Here is a 21,077-nt window from a genome sequence, read left to right on the forward strand (position 1 = left end):
CCTCCTCCCACTCTCATTTCAGTTAGCACCTTTGTCTGTCTATTCATCCACCCATCCATCCACAATACCATCTCACTGGGGTTTTAAGCTTCATCCTATGGATTTTGATGGCGCATGACTATTTATTTGGTTAATAACATACTTCATCTTCTTCCTCCCCTCTTCTTTTTCTGCATCATCGTAATTATTATCACCACAGGTTTGTCTTCTTATCACATCTGATATCAAGGGAGCTTTTAACAGATGGGTTACTGCTTTGTCCCAGAGAATGATTTTATAATTATTTTTATTTGTGCAGTAGTGATAAGCAATCTTTATTCCAGATAAATCAGTAATAGATAAAAGTACCATAAGGGCGTATAAATGAATTAAAAATAGAAAATAATGTGTAATAACAATATTCCTTCACTACTTTTAAGGATTTGATAATAAAATAAGTATTCTGTTAAATAGATGCTGCTACCTTAGTCAAAATAAAAAATTTATATGTGATAGTTTATATATTAATCTTGAATCTTGAACACACTAATGTTATATTCTTTAACTGATTTTGGATTTTATTTTATTTTATTTTTTGATTTTGGATTTTTATAGCGTCAACATAATATAAATTCAAAGTTTTCAAGTACTTATTTTTCTTGTCATATTGCTTTGGCTGAGTCTGTCAGTATAATATTTATTAATAGTAACTACCCTATCTTTGTTCTGGATTAATGAAAAATTATATTTAAGTATAACGTTTAACTTTTACTAAAGGTTCATTATTAGTAATTTTTATGCATTTTTAAAGGAAGTTGAAATATAACATGTTCCTGTACTTGCCTCAGTGATTGTGTGTCATTTCCTTTTATTGCTGTAAAAATTAGAAAAATTAGATTTTCTAATCTTCAATTCCTGAGCCAATTTTACTTGGTCCCAATGTAGTATTTTCTCTACCCTGTAGGGTATGATTTCTTCAGAATTTATTTTTCTTAATATAACTCATTTTTTGGACTACTTTGTAGCTTATATTACTCAGTTATATCCTCATATATGGATGCTGACAGAAAGGAAATGAATAATATATAGTCTACTTTAAAAATGTTTTTTAAAAAAAATATTTTTAGTTACTTAATTTTAATTGTTATATGCGCTTGTTATAAAAATGAGATGAGAAAAAGATATCATGCATCACATGAACCCAAAATTTAATACGATTAGCGTTCTAAAGGATTTCATGTTGTACTGAAGCACTTTGATAATACCTGACTGAGATGACGCGATCTGTATAATTTCATACCTTGATTTGTTACCTGCCATTACTTTCCAAAATTATTATATTATTTACAAAATAAGAGGTTTTTTTTTTGTTTGTTTGTTTTGTTTTGTTTTTGATACAAGGCAAGATACAGATGGGTCCTAGGAAAGATATTTTATTTCCTGGAAATGAATACCTTGCATCATGAAAGCTGCAAGGTCCAGATGAGTTTATTAGAAACCTATTGGCCTATTTGTTTAACTTAGACTATGAAAGCAACCCAGGCATTTTCAAACACAAACACAGGGCACATTTCTTCAACAAATGAGTTTCTAGATACATTGTGAATGAGACATAGCGAGAGTATTCAGCATTTATATGAGATGTAGAAATAGTGAGAAGTAAAGCCGTTCTTTTCATTTTATTGTTATTAGACTGTGACACCTTTAAAAGAACCTGGGAGGTAGAGGCAGATCTCTGTGAATTCAAGGCCAGCCTGGTCTACAAAGTGAATTCCAGGAGAGCCAAGACTGTTACACAGAGAAATCATGTCTCAAAAAACCCAAGGGGGGCGGGAGATTATGTCACAACACCTACAACTTGTCAAATAGCCCCCTACCCAGGAGTGGAGTATCATGGAGGGGCAGGAGAAGGACATTTGTGTTTGTAGGTAGAGCAGACTTTTTCTGTTGAGTTACAACACACTCCCAGGTCATGGACTTCTTGTTAGTTATGAATGCTTGACCTAGCTTACACTCTTTTCTGGGTAGCCCTTTTAATTTATGGACATAAATTAACCTGTTTCTCTTTATCTATCCTTTGCCTTGGGGCTCTTGACCCCCCCAGCATCTCCCTCATTCTCTTCCCCTCCTTCTTTTCTCATTCATCTCTCAAGCCTAGATTTCTCCTCTTATTCTCTCTGCCTAGCTATTGGTCATTCAGCTTTTCATTAGGTCAATCAGGTGCCTTAGGCAGGTAAGGTGAAACAGATGCAACACATCTTTACATAATTAAACACACATCCTTACATCATTAAACAAATGCAGCACAAACAAATACAACATACCTTTGCATAGTTAAAGTATTACTCTGCAACAGAAACAAATGGAACACATCTTCTTCACATAGTTAAATATTCTACAACATCCAGGTTCCTTGCCTGTCATCCAAAGGAGAGTCAATGGACTCAGTTTCTGCTACCTGCATCCACAATATCAGGGTGCCCAGTGGAGGGTTATTGTGGAATGAGGGGTTCTGTGACTAGCAGACAGATGTTTCTGGGGTCAGCATCTGGATTCCACCACTGAGTGTGTAGAAAGCAGCACAGATGTGGGTTGTGGAAAGAACTTGTATTCTTTCTAACTCCTCTCCTTAACTGCTGGGTAACCAGAAAGGACCATCAGCTTCTTCAAACCTGATTTTGCTTATCTTTAAAAGCCTCGTGTGTACACTGATAGATAGGAGAGGCAGACATTTCAGAGTTGCCGTGGTTGTGGCCTAGCCATTGTAACTTTTCCCTCTTTGTCTTTCTGAGGTCGCAATGCAGTGTCGTCCCTTTTAAAGAAGCATCTGCAAGTTTAGCATACTGTTCTTGTGTTTGTCTTAGAGGTGTATATCCCAGGACTAGCAGTTAACAACATCAAAGATGAAGAGCCAACTTATTTCAAGTAGGATTTTAAGCTTCAGGCCCCCAAAGGATCCAGGTGGCAGAGGTCTCCATACCAGGTTCCTCAAAATGGATTAGAATCCCAGCCAGTTTATGTTGAGGGGTTGTTTTGGTAAGGTCATAGAGTCCTTATTATTGAGATACTCTTAGGACATATGATGTTAGTATTGGCTGAGCACCTAGTGGGTTCTATAATGATATCATATTCATTAGCCTATTGGAACTATAGGACACAGAAGGGACTATCATCAAAAGAATCTTCGAAGAATCTGATCTCTTTTCACTTCTATCTACTGCTCCTGTGCTTGGGGAGGGATATAGCCTGTGGCCCACTGACACACTAGATCTGTGCTCACCCTCACTACTTTCTGATACAGAAACCTTCAGTTTCTCCAGTTAACTAAAGGATGTAGAAATCGTAGCTCCATGCCCAAGTTTGAAACATCTAAAGACATTATGTCATCCTGTTATTCACAGATGTCTACCCAGCTGCAGCCATGAGTGCAGGCTCCACTTGATGCCCTGGGACTAGAACTATCCCAGGAAGAGATGCCGACTCTCATCAGTCCATGCTATAGCAGGGGATTCTAGCTGAGGGAGGCATTCTGATTTCTGTAAGGTTTGTCTTTCCCTGAAGAGATAGTTTTTTGTTTTTTGTTTTTTACTTTCCTGTTGTTGTTGACTTTCAATTCATTACTGTCTATAAAATTTTTTAAAAATGACTTTTATTCCAAGTTGAATCCCAGCGCTAGACCATCGATTGAGCACAAGAGGATTGCTAAGTGTCTGAGGCCAACCTGGTCCACATGGACTCTTCCATGCCTACCAGAGCTGTAGAGCAAGACACTATCTCAATGTAAAATAAGTAGAAGTACAACAACGCCTTATATGTCTATGTATATCTCCATGTGATTAAATTCCCTAGAGATTGAGGCTCACAAAGAGCTATGAGGTGTTAATGGGTAGAGCCAACAAAGTGTGGCTCACACAGATGAGAGCTCAAGAGAAGGCACCGCCTGCAGTCACCCCGTGGGCCAAATAAGGTGTGATAGCTATTGTTCATTGTCAAGTTGACAGACTCCAGAATTATCCAGGAAATGAGCCTTATTAGTTGAGATGGGAACCCATCCACTGTGGGTGGCTCCATTCCCTAGGTAGGGGATTGACCATATAAGAGGAGAGACTGTGAGCTGAGCCCTAGCGTGCTTGCATTCATTGCTCTCTGCATTCATTGCATTCATTGCTCTCTGCTGACTGTAGATGCAATGTTATCGGCTGCTTCAGTATTGCCTTTACTTCCCGCTGTGATGGAGTATGCCTTCATCTGTGACCTAACACAAACCCTTGCTTACTTAAGTTGCTTTTATCAGGGTTTTTTGTTTGTTTGTTTGTTTGTTTTTATCATAGCAATAGAAGAAACTAACACACGAGTTAAGGCTAGCGCCTAGGAATGTCTCCTTGACTGAAGCACCTCCAGCTCAACAGATTCCAAACAGCATGCAGTTTTAGCTTTAGCCTCTAATGCTGCCTGTCTGCCGCTCTGTGTTTCTCCTGCCCTTGCAGGAGTGAGGACCTCTAGGAGGAGTTGGTGCTCTTCTTGCATGATAGTCATTTCAGACAAACTCTCCCGAATGAGCACAATTCTTAGGTCACCCTCATTGAGTATATAAGAGTGTCGTGTGAATCAGGAGACTCATTTCAGGTCATGTGGATTGTTACAGTCGTGACAGTGTGCACATTGTGTAGGGTTTTCCTGTGGCTCAGTGCCAGGAGCTGGGGGCTGTGAAACGTCACAGGGACTTTACCCCATGGGGGCAGGGACGTGGGCCCTGGACTCAGGGCAATCTGTGGAGCTCTTCTGTCTTGGCAGGGCTTTGTTTTGTTTTTATCATAGTGAACTAATTGTTCTCTACCGACTTTGAGATTTGCAAGCTTTAAATAGCTCCAATCAAGGATTTTCTTGCAAGATGGCATGAATCTCTCTGAGGCTGGTCAGTAAAGCTCGTGGATACAGGATTTGTAGAAAGTAGTAATGATTTCAGGCCAAGCAGTCTTTACAGTAAGCCTGGCAAACACATCACATGCTATGAAGTGGCAAAAAAAAAAAATCTCTGTCTTGTCTGTGGTCAGTGGTCCTGAATTTGTTACAGGATGCTGTACTCAATGCAGTCATTCCCTGAAGACAAACTTATCCACAGAGACTGATGAGGTGCCTTTGTTTCAGGTAGGCCTCATTCTAACTGCTTCTCTTATAAGAAGTCACTGTTTCCTAAGGGTCAGACCCCCGTTTGTCCCACCAGCAACATAGGGCAGCTCCCTATGGCATGTCCCAGCTCCTTTCCTTTCCCTCTCCATAGCCGAGCTACACTGATCTCCAAGCCCTAGACTATGCCTCGGTGACTTTAGTGGACATTGTACCCTGCTTGGATCATCTCTCTCATTCATCCTGGTTGCTTGTGACTCACGGTCACACTCTAGCATGCAGTAACCATTGCACTGTGCCATTATCCGTAACCTTTGGAGCCTCTTAGCCTCCCCAGTTAATTAATCACTATTATCAGTCTGTGTGACAAGTTGCATGTCTTTCCAAGCCATTAATTCTTTATCTCCTGACTGTCCCATCCCTAAAGGTACTCCTCGCTAGCTTTTATCTCCCATCTGGAATGTTCTGTAGCCTCCTAAGTAGCCCCGAGATTTCCTGTATTAGACATCTCCAACCTTGTGTTGATTTGATCAGGAGATTCGATCAGGTCGCAGTCTGCTTAAAACCTGCAGCGAGAGGCTCCTGATGCCTCAGCGTATCTTAACCTCTAAGATGCCCTGTGTCCTTGCCCTTCTTTACCTTTCCAGGCCCATCTCCTTCCACTATTCGTAGCTATAGTCCATATAGTGTCTGGAGCAAATGAATTTCAGTTTGCCCACTCCACTGCGCTGCTTTTGCGTTGCGGTATGTGCACGTGCCTTTTCTTGTCCTGAAGAACAAATTCTTTTTTATTCTTTTCAAAGCTGACTCTGTGCATCGCGCTTAAGGTTGGATGTATTTTCCCCTGGAAATACTCTCTGATCCATTACTCTTCTCCCATACCATCCTGGGACTCTCAAAGTAACCCTTAGTAATAATCATAATATGCTATTGTAAGCTCTATTTTTGCCTGTCTTCTCACGCATGAGGCTTGGAGTTCTGCAGGAACAGGGACTGTGTATTTACTCACTGATCTCCACTGCTGAGGACTGCAGTTTCAGGGAATAGGGACACAACAGCATTTATGGCGTCTATAAGGGAGTGGAGGAATGACTTCAGAACCATAGGGGTCTGGGTAGGGTCCCACAGCACCCTGACACATTCAGGTCATTACGTTGGCCACCATTCTCCAGTCTTCTTTTGACGCTTTCTCAGTCTCTACTATTAGCCGTGGGTTCCTCACACAGCACTTGGCACCCAGCGTAGGCTCAGTAAATGCTTAGTGAGTAAGTGTTCATAAGGTATGCAGGGGAAAGATTTGCATAAAGAGGAAAAAATAAAACAAAAGGAATACAAACATCTCTCATAAGAACTTTGCCCCCTGGTGTTCTTGGTATATGGCGTTCAAAATTCTTGCCATTCTACGAGCTGCTTCTCCTGTCTGGATGTGTGTCCAATCATGTCTGGTGCCGTAATTTAGCATGATGTGGGCCATATTGGTTGTAAGAGCTATACGATTTGCCGTATTAGTTCATCCTGCTGCTTCATTAAGCTCAGTGTGCCGCCGCTGGCAGTGGCTGGGCCTGAATTTTGATGTTTGGAAGAACAAAGCCCTTCACATTAGCTGAGTCAGATTAAGTGTACGAGCCTTCTTGGAGCTAGAGAGTCAGGGTCTTTGCACACAACCAACAAATGGCCCAGAGAGCATGGGGTTTTTGCTTTGTTTTTGCTGAGCAGATGTGCCCAGGTGTGCTGGGATTTCAGCAATCTCTTCTTGCAACATGTCTTGTAGCATGGTCAGAGGACACCTGCTGCAATCCCAGATAGCCTGTCAGGAGAGCAGCATGCAGTGATGGGGCAAGGATGCCAGTGCAAAGGAGCTAATGCCTGTTGGTCCTGTGGCTGTGCTTTCTCTGTTTACACTTAGCCCCATCTTATGAGAGGCAGCTGAACGTTAGAGAGGCGAGCCTCTTACCTGAGCTCATGCAATTTGTAACTAGACCTCTGTCTAATAGACCTCGAAGTCTGTCCTCATGGTAACATGGTGCTGAACTATTCTCTGAAGGATGATTCATCCTCTAACCAAAACCCAAGTCCTTACCAAAACCAAGTGCATGGAAGGCACTTTCCTACGCTTTTCATTGGTACCTTATAGCAAGGCAGCCTCAGCCTAGACATGAGCAAAAAGTAATGGCTGTGCCATACGGTGCAGTTAGAAGGTCACAAGAAGCGCCTTATCTCTGGCCCCAGGATGGCTGCCACATGCAAGGCTTCTCTTGATTGACAGTGGCAACATTTTCACAGTATGAGGAAAGTCACTTCCTCTTTATTTTGCAGATATGAAAAGGTAAAGAGTAGGTAAACTTGAAGGATTTTGACTGAGTAAGTTGAAATGGACTAGATGATGTTAAGAGGAAACATTATTTCTAGAATTTAATTTCAGACAAGCACTCCCAAAACTGGAGACCAGAAAATTATGCAAGTTCTCCAAATTTATGAACGTTATCAGCCAAGCTAATCTCCCAGTGGATATCCATCCTTACTCCAGAAGTGATAATGAAGATGTTAGTGATGAGTGTAGCTAATACATGTCAACGGTTTTAGACATCAGGCAGGGTTCTAAAACCATAGATGGATATTTTGCTCAGAATACCCCTTCAGGGTAGCTGAGTTTATTTCTTATTGTCGTCTTAAACAATCTCAGGGATAGCAATGGAAGTTAGAGAGAGAAGACATAGTCAGCTCAGGAAGTCAGAGCCCAGTCCTTGCACCCCCCTGCAGCTGTGCCTCCCACATCAACACAGCGCTGTTGCATGGGTTCTGAGAGCATCACTTCCATTCTGACAGATCCAGCTCTCTGGCTCTCCATGAACACGCGTAAGCTTGCATCATCTTTCCTCTCAACCTGGAGGGAGTTCTCTGGTCCCCTTTCTGCTTGCCTTTGCCTACCCAGTCTTCTGAGACAGACCTCATTTTATATTGCCGTAAAGTTCTTCAGTGTGTTTCTTCACCAATGATAGTAAGCCTTCCTTGCCCAGTGACCCTCAGGATTCCTTCTTTATTTAAGATCACACATACACACCTTTGTGTCCTGCCAGATTATGTATTAACACAGGACCTTTGTCTTCTGAGAGATTATACCTCCTTAATGGTAGGAGGAAAAGACTTAAAGTTCTCACAGGAACAAATAAATGGTAGATGGCATTAACAATGTGACTATTATAGGCCTGGCAGAGAATAAAATAATTTAAATTTTTATCTTTACAAGGAGAGCGGGAGAGATGGCTTAGTGGTTAAGCCTATTTTCTGTTCTGTCAGATAGACCAGCTTCCATTCCCAGCACATAAATGGTGGCTCACAATTGTAACTCCAGTTCCAGGGGTCCAGTGCCACCTTCTGGTCTCCACAGATACCAGGTATGCACGTGAGACACATGTATCCATTTAGGCAATGCATATATATATAATATATGTATATATTATATATAATATATATATTATTTATATATTATAAAACCTAAAAGGAAATCTCACTTTTAAAACGCTCCAAAAGGGAGTTGTGTTTCGTAGCATTATTTTCCAGACAAGGAAGCGTGTTTTGCTAAGCTGAGGATGTGTTCAAGGTGACCCAGCATGCTTCTGGAAAGCAGTCATCTTAAAGTTGTGTCTCAAGGATTCGGCGCACAGTATTTTTTACGCTATGCCATTTAGAAGTCATTCTGCTCCCCGTAGTGATTACTGAATAAAGCCCCAGCGAAAGCTCAGGCCTATCCCCTACTGCCAAGTGGTAACTTCAGATTCAGTTTACCTTTATAAAGAACCTATTTGTTGCCGTAGATTTCTTCTCTCCATTTTGGGGGTACCATCATTTGAGTCTTTTCCCTCCCTCTGTTGGTCACACTGCTCTAGGGAGAGCGTGCATACTAATTGTTAAATCAGAGGCAGGAAAAGCCATGCAGGAGCTCACATTGGACGGAGCCCAGCAGATGATGAATAGCAGACCTGAATCTTATCATGTATTTCAGGATGATGTACGGTACTGTTGGAAACTGCCTTTGACAAATGTGCATGGGAAGGGGAATTATCTCCAACAATGAAAAATGTTCTTATTATGTGATCCTAAAAAGGATCAGGACCCCTATCATTGGGAAGATGATCATCCCTCTATCCCTTATTAACAGCAGGACGGAGCGTGTGTTAAAGACATTGGGCATTGTACTGAGGTGGTGATGAATAACAGTGTTGAAATCGGGTTGGACTCTGGAAAGGCAGCTTGATGCATGATAGCAGCTCCATCCAGAGCAGGCAACTCACTAAGGTCTCTTTTAGTCCTTGCTTCATGAGGACCTGTGAGACTTGTTCTGCTCTTTCCATTGGTATCTGACGACTTCTAGTAGGGTCAGTGCTATGCTTAGGTAAGAGAAGCTACCTGATGTAGGCTGGTATGACTGAAAAAGAAGACAAATGTACAAAGTAGTTTCAAGTGTTGAATTTTATCTCCACAATTTGCATGCTTATATTGGGTCCGTAAGAGTGATAGAGGTTCCGCAGCCCCGGCCTTCAGCTAAAGGCGTGAAGCTGTGGTTTGAACCTGGGCAGTTCAAATGGCATTTGAATGCATCAAATGCATCACAAAGTGTCCATCCCATACTTGGTTGATCATAGTGTCTTCTAGTGTGAAACCTCCTGGGGTTGAGAATCACGGACCATGAAGCTGAAGAGTGTGTGTAGATGGAAGGAGCCCTAACTCAGCCGTTTACACAGAGAGGGGCTGGCCAGCTTTTTGAAATGGGGACATAAAATCACCATCCACTATTTGCCATCCTCTGTGTTCGTAGTTGTCCTAGAACACGTGTGTCCCTGCAGACCTCAGGTTGGATACCTGTAAATGATCCAGGAAGATTAGTTGATTCAAGAACTGTAGAACACTAACTCCGTTAAAGGCCAGGGCTGCACGAGGTCTTTAACTCCTCTGTTCTCTTTCTCGCCTATAGTTTTCTTCCATTTTTTGTTGTTCTTGTTGTTTTTTTTTTTTTAACCAGCCAGAATGATGGCCGCAGAAGACTGTGAACAGGTCTTGGACTCATGGATCTTACAGATGTGCTGTGGAAGACGGAAAAGTATAAGGCAGTTTGTACTTAGGTGCAGTAAGCTGAAATCACATAGCCGAAAAAACCAATAATCCAAGGGCTCCCCAGGGGTTAGGAGATTTAAGTAGAGTCCTTAGGGTTCAGACTGCTGTTAGGCAGTTCAGTGAAGGCTTTGTGAAATGCTTGTCATTCCACAGACATTGGCCACTCCTTTCTGTGGCTCCCTGTGAACAGCAAAGCCCACCCTTTCTCCAGGGAAAAACAAGACAGACATCTCCTCGAAATGTAACGGTTCTCCCTCCTTTAGCATTACAGTGCCTTGAAGTCAGTATATTTTATACATGTAGTATTATGCACAGGGCCTGTGATACAGTATGCATTCATTATGTGTTTGCTGAGCAGTAGACTAGCCTTCATTACATAGGCAATTCTTTGGCCTTTGGCTTCTATTTTCCTCGAATCGGTCATTTATATTCCATTAGTTTTTCTTTGATGTTCTGAAATAATGATTGCTGCGGTTTCCCCTCCTGTTCTCCAAGCCATAGATCACAAATAGATTTTGTACAATTTGCCAATGCAGATCAATTGTAATGGCTGCCCCAAGTGTCCTGGGGGAGTGCCTGTAGCCACAGCCTTTCCTTCCTGGAGCACAGTTAACACTCAAGTGTGTTTTCTTCTGAAGCTTTTTCCTGTACGTGCATACGTGCACAGATTCATGCAAACAGGTGTGATCAAATCCTGTTATGTATTATTTTTCAACAAATCTCCTCACATAAGCTATTCCCCCACAAATTAAAAAATGTGATTATTATTTTTAAACATGGTAAGAGGTATTATTTCCTCTAATGTTTTCTCACAAAATGTCCATCCTTTCTGTCCACTTTGAGATTTACCAAACAGTCCTCCAGGTGTGTGGTACATGGAACTGTTTTTATTAGTTGGCAGTTCCTGTCTCTTTGAATCCTTGAACTGATTCGGTGGTGACTGGGTGTTGTGGCTGGGAGGCTATAACTGGCTTTCCAGCAGGAAGAAAAAAGTGGTGTTGGGGCTGGGTGCCCCGTAGCTGGACCCACCAAGCTAGTGTGGCGCTGGCATTAAGATTCACCAGCGGATGCCTGTGAGATTGAGTGCTTCATGCAGTTCAAATCTTCTAACCCCAGCTTATCAACTTCAATGTGCTGTCTTGGTGCCTTGATTTTTTGGTTCATCTATTTTAATGTGATGAAATGTAAAAATTGAGCTTACTTTTGTTTCCTTACAATGTCTTTAGGGGGTTTTAGCTGATAACCTATCCTTCGCCTCTCAGGGATTCGAATTTTAAACACCCAAAAGTACATTTTCCTGCTATCTGTCATCAAGTGATTAGTGCAACTATTTAGTTCTGGTCTTCTTTCCTATTCTTAGTAGATTTATTTTCTCTTCTTAGAATTCTCCTCTCACCCTCTCTGTCTGGGAGACTGGAGATGTCATTTAAACATTGCTTATTAGGATTCCATTATTGGCCTCATATACAGTCAGCTAAATCAGAAAGTCAGACAGTGTTTTTAAATTGCAAATTTAAATGACAATTTATAGACCAGGTCTACTGGAAATTTTCTGTCCTTGGTATCCATCAGTGCCTATGGGTGTATAGTTTTATATTCTCCCTCCAGCTCCCCTTCTCCCTCCTTCCCCCCCTTCCCACTTCTCTCTCTCTCTCTCTGCATGCATATCACACCAGAAAGATCAGAAGTGCTTTAAATGAAACAAAACACTGATCTCAGTTGGGAGAACCCATGGACAAACACCCAAGCCCAGACCTTACTTAATTGTGAGTTTCTTCTTTCTACTTCCTCCTTCCCCTTGGTTGTGCCCTAAAGAAGAAACTTGGATTCGCCACTTTATTTGAAAGTGTTTGATTCCTGAGAAATACATATCCAGTGAGTGCTCGGAAAGTACCAGCTTCCAGTGTCTTGGTTACTCTTCGTAAAACTACAATGTGGCACTCATATCATGTTTGATATTTATTGAATGTTTATTGTGCACCGACCTCTATTCTCTGGGCTTCGCCCCCTTAACTCAGGTACCATTGTCATTGTGTTTGCTTTATGAAAGGGGTTGAAATTCATGGGAGGTAACAGTGAATTACTGAGAGCTGAAGGTCAAACAGGATGGAGCTTTTGCTTTTGCCTCTTGACCACAGCAGCCTGCTTCCTTGCAGGGAGAGGATTTGGAGTCTGCGTGGCTTCTCTGTTTCATAAAAATGACAAGTTGAAAAGTCTTCTCACTCTGCCTTGCTGGGTTTTAATTTTTAGCAGATTGGGTTAGGAGAGGCAGCTTTAAACCTTGAAATCATCTCCATTTATCGCTCCATTTTCTCTGGGATCAGAGTAGATTGGCAAAGCATTATTATGATCTTCCATTTCAGAGCTGAAGGATTATCCATTGCGATGGGTGAAATCAGCTCTGAAATCCCCCTGCAGCGGGTTGCAGAGGTGGGTCCATTTCAGAAAATGCCCGTGGCACCAGGAACTTTAGAAATGAAAATTAATGGGATAAAGTTTGCTTCTTGAAGACCTGTATTTAAAGTGCGATCCCACTGCATTTGTGCCTCTGTTGAATCAGACTTCTCCACCTACAGCAGGAACCAGAGTCGTCTCCTTTCTGTCCAGTTTCTACTCAGCAGCCTCCAGTGTCAAAGGCAGAAGAGGCAGCTAAGGACTGGAGAGATTCCATTTAGACATAGGACGTGAGCATGAGGAGCTAAGCAGCCTTGCTCAGGCTGATGGGAATAACTAGAGAGGGAGTCACTGGCTCACAATGCAGGCTGGCTCTGGGTGAAGAAGAGCAAAGGAAGAACGGAAAGGATGTGGGAGAGAGATAGACTGGGTGATGCATCTGAGAGCCTGCAGTGTAGTACGGAGGAAATTTCAGCAAGACGGTTGGTGTGTCTTTGAGCCAAAATCACTCACTAGAGTAGTACTCGCTCCCAGGACAGGGCCTGACCATCCTCTACTGGCCAGGGGTGGTCTTTGGAAAATGCAGCGGCACTGGAGCAGATGTGGAAGCAGATGTCTTATGGAAGGTGTTGTAGGTGTTGTGGCCTTTAGCTAGTTCTTTCTGTGTGGTAGGAGAGCCGAATGATGTATATTTATGGGCCACATTGCAACAAAGAGATTCATGCTATATGTAACAAAAGGACTCATGCTATATCCAAATACTAGGGATTGCTATGAGACACCTGTAGCATGAATAATAAAAACACAGAGACTGATATTGGGGTTCAACCTAAAGATCAGAAAAGCAAAACAGCCAGCCTCTGGCTTTTACCTCTACCTTGGAGTAAAAATGGGCGAGATCCTGTCTCCATGAATCCTGAAGACTGCACACTCCACATCCCACACTCCACTGATTTCCTGTCTCTTCCCCCCTTATATTCCTCTCTCCACTCAGTCATATCACCCCTGTCTCTGCCTCCCTAGTGCTGGGATTAAAGGCGTGTGTTCCCAAGTGATTGGATTACCTTTGCGTGAACTCTGTTTCTCTTTTAGACAGATTCAATCTTGTGTTGCCCAGGGTGATCTTGAACTAACAGAGATCTGTCTGCCCCTGTCTCCCGAGTACTGAGATTAAAGGTGTGTGCCACTACTCCCTGGCCTATATGGCTAACTAGTATGGCTGCTTTGCTCTCTGATGTTCAGGCCATCTTTACTTATTAAAACACAAATAATATACCCCTATAGACAGCCCCATCGTCTCCATTTTCCTCCCACCACAGATAGGTTAACTATATAGATTGGTTTCCGCAAGTCACCCTTGCCTCAGAGGCAAAAGTGGGCAAATAAGGTGTCACATGTGGTATGATTGGAAATTGGTTTACCTGCACTTTGGGAAGTTAGTGTAGTAATTCCTAGAACATCTTAACCGTTCATAGTCTGCAAGAGATGAAGAATAAAAGAGAGGTACAGAAAGAAGTTAGCACTGATTTTCCAAGCAGGAAGTCCCAGTCTCATTCTGTCCTTTTCAGAGGCAAAACCCAAACTCCTGCCCTACCAACATCCATAGGAGTCACATGATATGAGCATCTTCTGCCTTGTGAATGGTGTATAAGACCTTGTTAAGTATATTCTACTCAATCACCGCCACCAGTGAGCCAAGTTGCCTTCAGAATGCAACCCAGCGATGGTGCTACTGTCTTCAGGCTCACCAGGTGATCGATCACATCATTTATTTCTTAAGCACTGGGACTCGGGAGAACACCAGACCCTCTCTGTCTCTGCTTGCTAAGGTGTGACACGAAGGTTATAAGATCCTCCTCTCAAAGATGACCGAGAACCAAGGGCATCGTCTACGTGTGTGTCTACACATGGCATGAACAAAGATGAAGCCCACGTAGAGTCACTGATATGGAACCATGATGCCTGTAAGGGTCGAGTGTGCAAGCCATTGTGCATGCACCATCGCTGGCTCTTGCTAGGGTGGGATTTGTGGCGATACCATGTGTACCTCCTCTGCCTCCTGAATATTCCAGCTTAGCTCTCAAGGACAGCGTGCTGCTCAGGCTGCTGCAGACTCTTCTTCCTCCGGAGCCACATAGGTGCTTGGTATAGAGCTCATGCACAAGAGAATCCATCTGCAAGTCTCCACCTCCTTTTGTGGGCCTGCAGCCCTGCTAGGGAAAGTAAGGCATCTTCCTCTCTCCAGCATCCTCCACAGAGCTACTGGGTGGGTCTCGTGTCTTCCCAGACTCTGATTTGGCCTCTCCTTCCTGCATTCAGGCTTGCCTTTGTCCCTGTGCTCACAGACAGCTGCAATGTTGACTCCACTGCAGCTGCCACCCGAGACTAAGCTGACGATCCCAATTCTAGATTCAGGAACGACAATATCTATACATTTTTTTCTGTCTCTACCAGTGACCGCCTTTGGTTCACTTAAGAGTTAGGATTATAAAGTGTGCAGTAGCTACTTTTGACCATCCCATGGGTGATCTGGGGAAGGGGAAGTATTTTATATACTTTTGTACCAAAGTAGTAGCACAAAAGCTATATAAACACAGCTAACCAAGAGATTTCAGGATCGAAACCGCTTCTGCTAAGAAGCCTTCCTAGAGTAGCCAAGGAGTGCAAGGTGTCCTGGCTAACTAGATTCTGGGAAGGCGTGGTTTGAGAGGTGAGAAAGGGAAGAGGGGGAGGAACGTGAGGGAAATTTTGTTCTAAGCAGCCTTGTCACTCTGAAGGAAGGCCATTTAAAGGCTGGCTGGTGTGGCACAGTGGTCTGGGGATCAGTGAGTGACACCGGAGTGCTAAGTTGGAGCCTGGTTAGTGGAGCAGTGGACAGTCTATATGCCTTAGCTCTCTGTCTGCTGCGCCCAGTCCTATATCTGCCTCTCTCCAGATCTGACCCTGCCTGTACAGCCCAACGCTGCCACAGAGTGGGTACCCAGAAAACGTTTACAGAGCAGAGTGCCATCCAGATGGAATAATAGTTCCCTAGGCAGTGAGTGAAAGTCCTTCCTGGTAGCAGTAGGAAGCAATCATCGTGCCAAAAAAACACTTGTTTTTCCCCCCTTCAAAGTGTGAGCAGAAGTGAGCTCCCACAGGGCTTTCATGGACACTCATGTGATACATCTTTGATCCCACACTCCTTTAGGTTTCGAATCTTCGGGAGCTGCGGCAGCTACCCACTTAATAGCTGTCCGGTGCCCAATATGTTCATGCAAATTAGCCTAGAAACGATGAAAACTTTGGGGACTTAATGAGCTGAGCTGGCACCTGTTCACTCACTCAGCACTTGGACAGCATCTTTTGAGCTGCTTAAGCTAAGGCGGGCGGCGTGGGACTCACTCTGTCTGGGAAATGGCTGGCTGAGGCATTTCACTTCGCCTTTCACCGACTTACAGTTAGTTCGCCTGAAGATTCTGGGAGAAAAGACTTTGGACGCTCCATAGAGAATGACATGCCCTGTATCCCCTACCTTCCGCCCTGCAGATCCAGAAGATGCTCTGAGTGGCAGAGACAGCATAGGTCTGTCACTCCAGTGGGTGGAGCGTGAACCCTCATCTCCAGTGCTGGGGCCACGTGTGCTGCCTGGTGCGCATGGCAGCTCGGAGTACTGCAGAGCCACATGTAGGAATGCTCAGTGCGGACACAGGTGTGCCCTCTGCAGGGCCTGGCACGTCAGAGATGCCCAGTCAGTATCTGATGGGTGAGGGGTGAACCAATGATGAGGAGCCTCTAGAGTGCTGGGAGGAGAGGACCCAGCCTTGAGCTTCCCTTCCACGAATTTTTGAACGTGATGAGTAAATATGGGCGATTTCATTCATCTCTCTGACTCTGGTCCTTCCTTGTATGGTTTTAAACTCAGGTCTGATGCATGTAGCTCAGGACACCTGTAAGCATGCAGCAAACATATTCTAACAACTTGTGTTAGTAACCAAAAAATAAGTTGTTCATCTCAATTTTCTTATTGATAAAATGGAACCCCCTTTGTCTACATACAAGGTTCTTACTCAGAGCACATGAGCATCTGGCTAAAGGCTCAGTAAGAGGTAGATGATGTCATCGCTATTGGGAGACTTGTAAGACCCAGTCTGTGGCCTCCCAGCAACCAGAGGTTGAGTGCAGGAAAAAGGGCTGTTACAGAATTTCCTAGGCAGACACAGTGTCCCTGCTTTCCTCTGCCTTTCTCTCCGAAAAGTCTTTGAGTTTTCAGAGGGACCTTGGGCTATATTATCTGACTTTCACACAGCGGGCTATTCTTTCCAGATTGATTTTTATGATTCTCGTGCCCTAATGCCAAGCCCACATTACAAAAAAATATAATAAATAAATAAGATGAAAGTCTTAATCCTTTGGTTTTGTCTCAGTCACAAAAGATGATTGTCTGTAGCCTGTCACCATAGATGACCTACAGCCAATTGCCAAGCAGCAAGCATCCTCTCCCCGCATTGCTGTCCCTGCAGCGCCCCTCACAACAGGCCCTCTGCTCCTTACCCTGATCTCCTCCCGGTCTAGAGAACATACCCTCCTCGGGTTGGGAAGAACTGCGCATCTCAGGATGAGAGATTAAAGGGAATGTTCCAGAAGGAGCAACAGCTGTATTGTGAAGTGGAAGGGAAGCTGGTCGTGTGCCTAGTGTAATGAGTACACTTCTAGCGCACCGTTGTAGAACCTCTCAAAGAATGGGGCACCCCAGTAGGTGTGATCCTGACTCTCCCGTCAGCACTCTGAGTGAGTCAGACTGTGCTGTCAGCTCCATGGCTCTTTAGGTACTGACCCAAGAGATAGCTGCCTCCCGGAAACAGGGGGACACGCCTTTTCAGTAGATTGACTCCTTCTGGCAGCAAGAGAAGTAGACTAGACCAGGAATGCCTGCCAGTTGTCTTTGCTCTCAGATTCACCGATGAAGGAGGAAGTTCAAGGGCACAAATGCCTATAGACAGTAGTTCTCTATGCTCCTCTGAGGACGGACTTGGGATTCTCCCATCCAATGGGAGGTCATTGTGAAGGACTTAAGGTAAGGCAAAAAGAGTTCCCTCTCCTCACTCTGGCAGCCACTGAATCTTTTCTGTCATTTCCCGGACAGAGCAGAGTTCCAGCCATCTCCCAGACCCATGTCATGGCTTGGCTCTGGTCAGGGCAACCTCTCCTTTGTCCATCTAATCCTCTGGCCAGTAGTAGCTTCCTGCTCTCACTAATCCTTGGCTCACTCCCTCCTTCCCTGGCTTTTCAGCTTCTTCAACACCATTGTGAAAGCTGCCTGCATTAATTTCTCTCTTTATGTAACAGGCCAGTGTTCATTTTGCCTGACTGGGTCTTGGTGGATCAATCCTCTGTGTTTGAAGCCTAGCCCCGCAGTGACCAAGAGCCAGAACTCTGGAGAGGCTCCATGCCCCACAGAGTCCCCTATCCACCCTACCTCTCCATCTGGATTTAGGGTTAGACTTTAGGTGTGTGGACTCCCGCAGAGGGCATGACACACAGTAGGTAAAGGTGTGAAGGCACCTGTTTTATTCCGTTCAGAAAGCCATTGCTTCTTCAAGAAGGACCCTGATCGTTTTATCTTTTGCCTTTTAGCTCAATGCCATCTACTTAATGAAGTGAGGAAACTTAGCCAACTGTTTCTTGACACAATGGTTTAGCTAAGTTGAAAGACTCTTTCACCTTCATCCCAACACTCCCCAAAGGAGGCTTGCTCAGGTTTCCTGGTGCTGTTCTCCCAACACCGTCTACAGTGAACATGTCTGTGAAATGTTAATTGTTATGACTTTAACAAATCAGAAATGTCACAGTCGCCCCTGGGAGGTGCACCTTGGGTGGCTGCCACTGCCTTTTCTTTCCCAGCAGCTGCAGCAGTTTTTCTGTCTCTGCTTTCTCTCCTCTTGTCTATCCTTCTTCCCCAGGGTGGTTCTGCCCCAAAGCTGGATTCTGGGCCATGTCCCTGATCATGGCCCACTCTGGGCTAACACAGATGGTTCCTTCTACCATGGTTCCTGGAGCCAGATGCTCTTGCTTAGGGGCAGGAATCACAAGGTTTCATTAGTCACACTTGCTAGAAGTACAAACCCTCTGGTGGGCTTGTCGAACATGGAGAAATCCCAGTGTGTAAATATTTATGGATTAGGAATCAAATATTAAATATTTACTTCAGCTTTGTGGAATTATAAATGATTTAATAAACCCTACTGGGAGTTGGAATGGAGGTAGTTAAAACCCACTCTTAGGTTTAATTGTTTCCCAACCCCAACTCCCTACCATGCAGTGGTGTGGGAAGCTTGGGATGCTGGTGGAAAAGGCAGCATTTAGATTTTCAGTTGGGATCTGCTTCATCTTTTTCTAGTGGCCCCTCTTGGTTACACGATGCATGCCCCAGAGTACGGCTCTCCCAGGGCATCTCAGATCTATAGTTATCACCAGCACCGTGTTTCATGGTCTCCTGAAGCTGCCATGAACAACCCACTGGAAGATGTGTGTCAGAAGCTTGGGCACACAGAGGGTGCTGGAGGGTATCACTCCAGTGACTGCCCTTGGGAGTAGTCATAATCCAGAAAGCCCAAGACTGTGGGAAAAAGAGCCATTCAGACCCAGGTCTCATCTCTACTACTAAATGGCTAGACACCTTAGAGAAAACTCTTCTTTACTCGGTTTTCACTTCCTAAGGCCACTGTAACAAATGGTCATAGGCTTACTCACTCAGAACGACACCGATCTGGAGACTTAAAGGTATTGGCAAGTTGCTGTTCAGGTGACAGCTCGGGAGAATCTGTCCTTGTCTTCCTCAGCCTATGGTGACTACTGACCCTCCCTGGCTTCTAACTGTCTTTAGGTAGTCTTCACCTTTGTGTCTCTTAGGGCCTACTTGCCATTGGAGTTCAGGCCTGCTGAGTAATAAAGAAGGATCTGAAGATTCTTATTTTAGACAGTTTCGCTTTTCTTCCAAGTGTGCATCTTCGATATCCTTCTAGGGCCATTACTTAACCCACCACATTCTCTAAGGAGCTAATAATGTCGGTCATCAACACCAGACTGGGTTACTGGACATCTGAGCCATAATTTTCTTAGTCTGTGGCTATTTTGTGATCTTGTGGAGGTTGACAGTTAGGAGAAGGCCCTGGGCCTCTGGGCAGGGGCCACTTATCGAATGGTGACTTCTTCTATTACAGTTTACAAAGTGTGGATTCACAGCACCTGCTGTTGATTGTTCCCATCTCTTCGCTTTTGCTTGTCCCAGCAAATGTCCTGACAGAGATGCGTTACTTAGCTGCGTCCTGCAGGTATAAAATATGGGGGGGGGGTGAAGGCTACACAGCCATTCTAGTCAAATGCGATCAACACCTTTGTGAGGATTTTTTCTCCCCAGAGATCCGGGGATTGGCAAATTCAGCTGGGTTATTGGTGAAGGCTTCCAAGGAAATGGTGTGGGGACTAGCTCAGGAGATCCCTTGGCCACAACAGGGAGGCGTACCTCATACCTCCTGAGAAGCCCCAAGTATTGTGAGGTTAGGAATCAAGTGTTTTACGGCATGGGAGGGAACTGGGAATGTTGAAACGCATGTTTCTGGATGTGGAGAAGAGAGGCATGAGACAGCCATAAGAAACAAAGCCAGATCGAATGCCATGCTCACAAGGGTAAATATGAATTCCATCTCACTGGGGATGGAAGAGAAATTCACCTACCTACAACACGTGCCTAGTTAGGTAAGGACTCAGATCCCCTCCTCCCGTGACAGCATGCAGGCACCACTCCATGTCTTTCTTCAACTGCAATTTTTACTCTTTTCTTTTTATTCCCTCTGTATTTATTGGGAGATGCTCGGGTCCATGGCCTCTGCCTCAGCGAGTGCCCCCGGGCTTCCTTATACATGGTCGTCTTTCCATGAGTTTTACTGCAGTGGGAATTGTGGCACTGAGCAAGAGCAGTAGATGAATTCTTTCTGAAATCTTCGCTGACCCTGTCACTCCCAGATTGAGTCCTGTTTACACGAGGAGGTAACATTTGCTTTGAGGGTCAAAGTGCACACATACCACGCAGGAACTATTGTTGCTGATTTCTCTGGGGACTGGGGACTAGTTTACACCACAGCTCGCTCACTGGCTGTCACATGCTTTTCTTATTGGTTTACATGTATAGATCTAGTTATGTTTACCATCCGCAAGAGTACCGCGTTTTCAATAATTCATAGAAATGTCATATGAAATTAATCTACAATGAGAACTCAAACTTGACTAAAGCCAAACCTTACCTTGCCCAGGAGTGTCTTTGTTACTGACAGCACCCATCTCAGGATTCTTGTTGTGCTTCCTGAGTTCCCAATTCTCTTGTAAGATGAGTCAGATTGAGGAAATCATTAATCCTTGACAGTTTTGTAGATATAATTAAAGATATATGATTATAAAAATACCTGCTATCTCAAATTACTTCCTAG

The 21,077-nt window shown here is 44.0% G+C and overlaps 1 protein-coding gene across 7 annotated transcripts in view; it reads left to right on the top strand.

The window, feature by feature from the left end:
• Nucleotides 1-21,077, top strand: part of Dab1 (DAB1, reelin adaptor protein) — a 1,103,453-nt gene that overhangs the window by 856,627 nt on the left and 225,749 nt on the right. The gene's annotated exons all lie outside the window — the stretch shown is intronic.

Source organism: Microtus ochrogaster, chromosome 10, assembly GCF_000317375.1.
Source record: "Microtus ochrogaster isolate Prairie Vole_2 chromosome 10, MicOch1.0, whole genome shotgun sequence".
NCBI classification, from domain to species: domain Eukaryota; kingdom Metazoa; phylum Chordata; class Mammalia; order Rodentia; family Cricetidae; genus Microtus; species Microtus ochrogaster.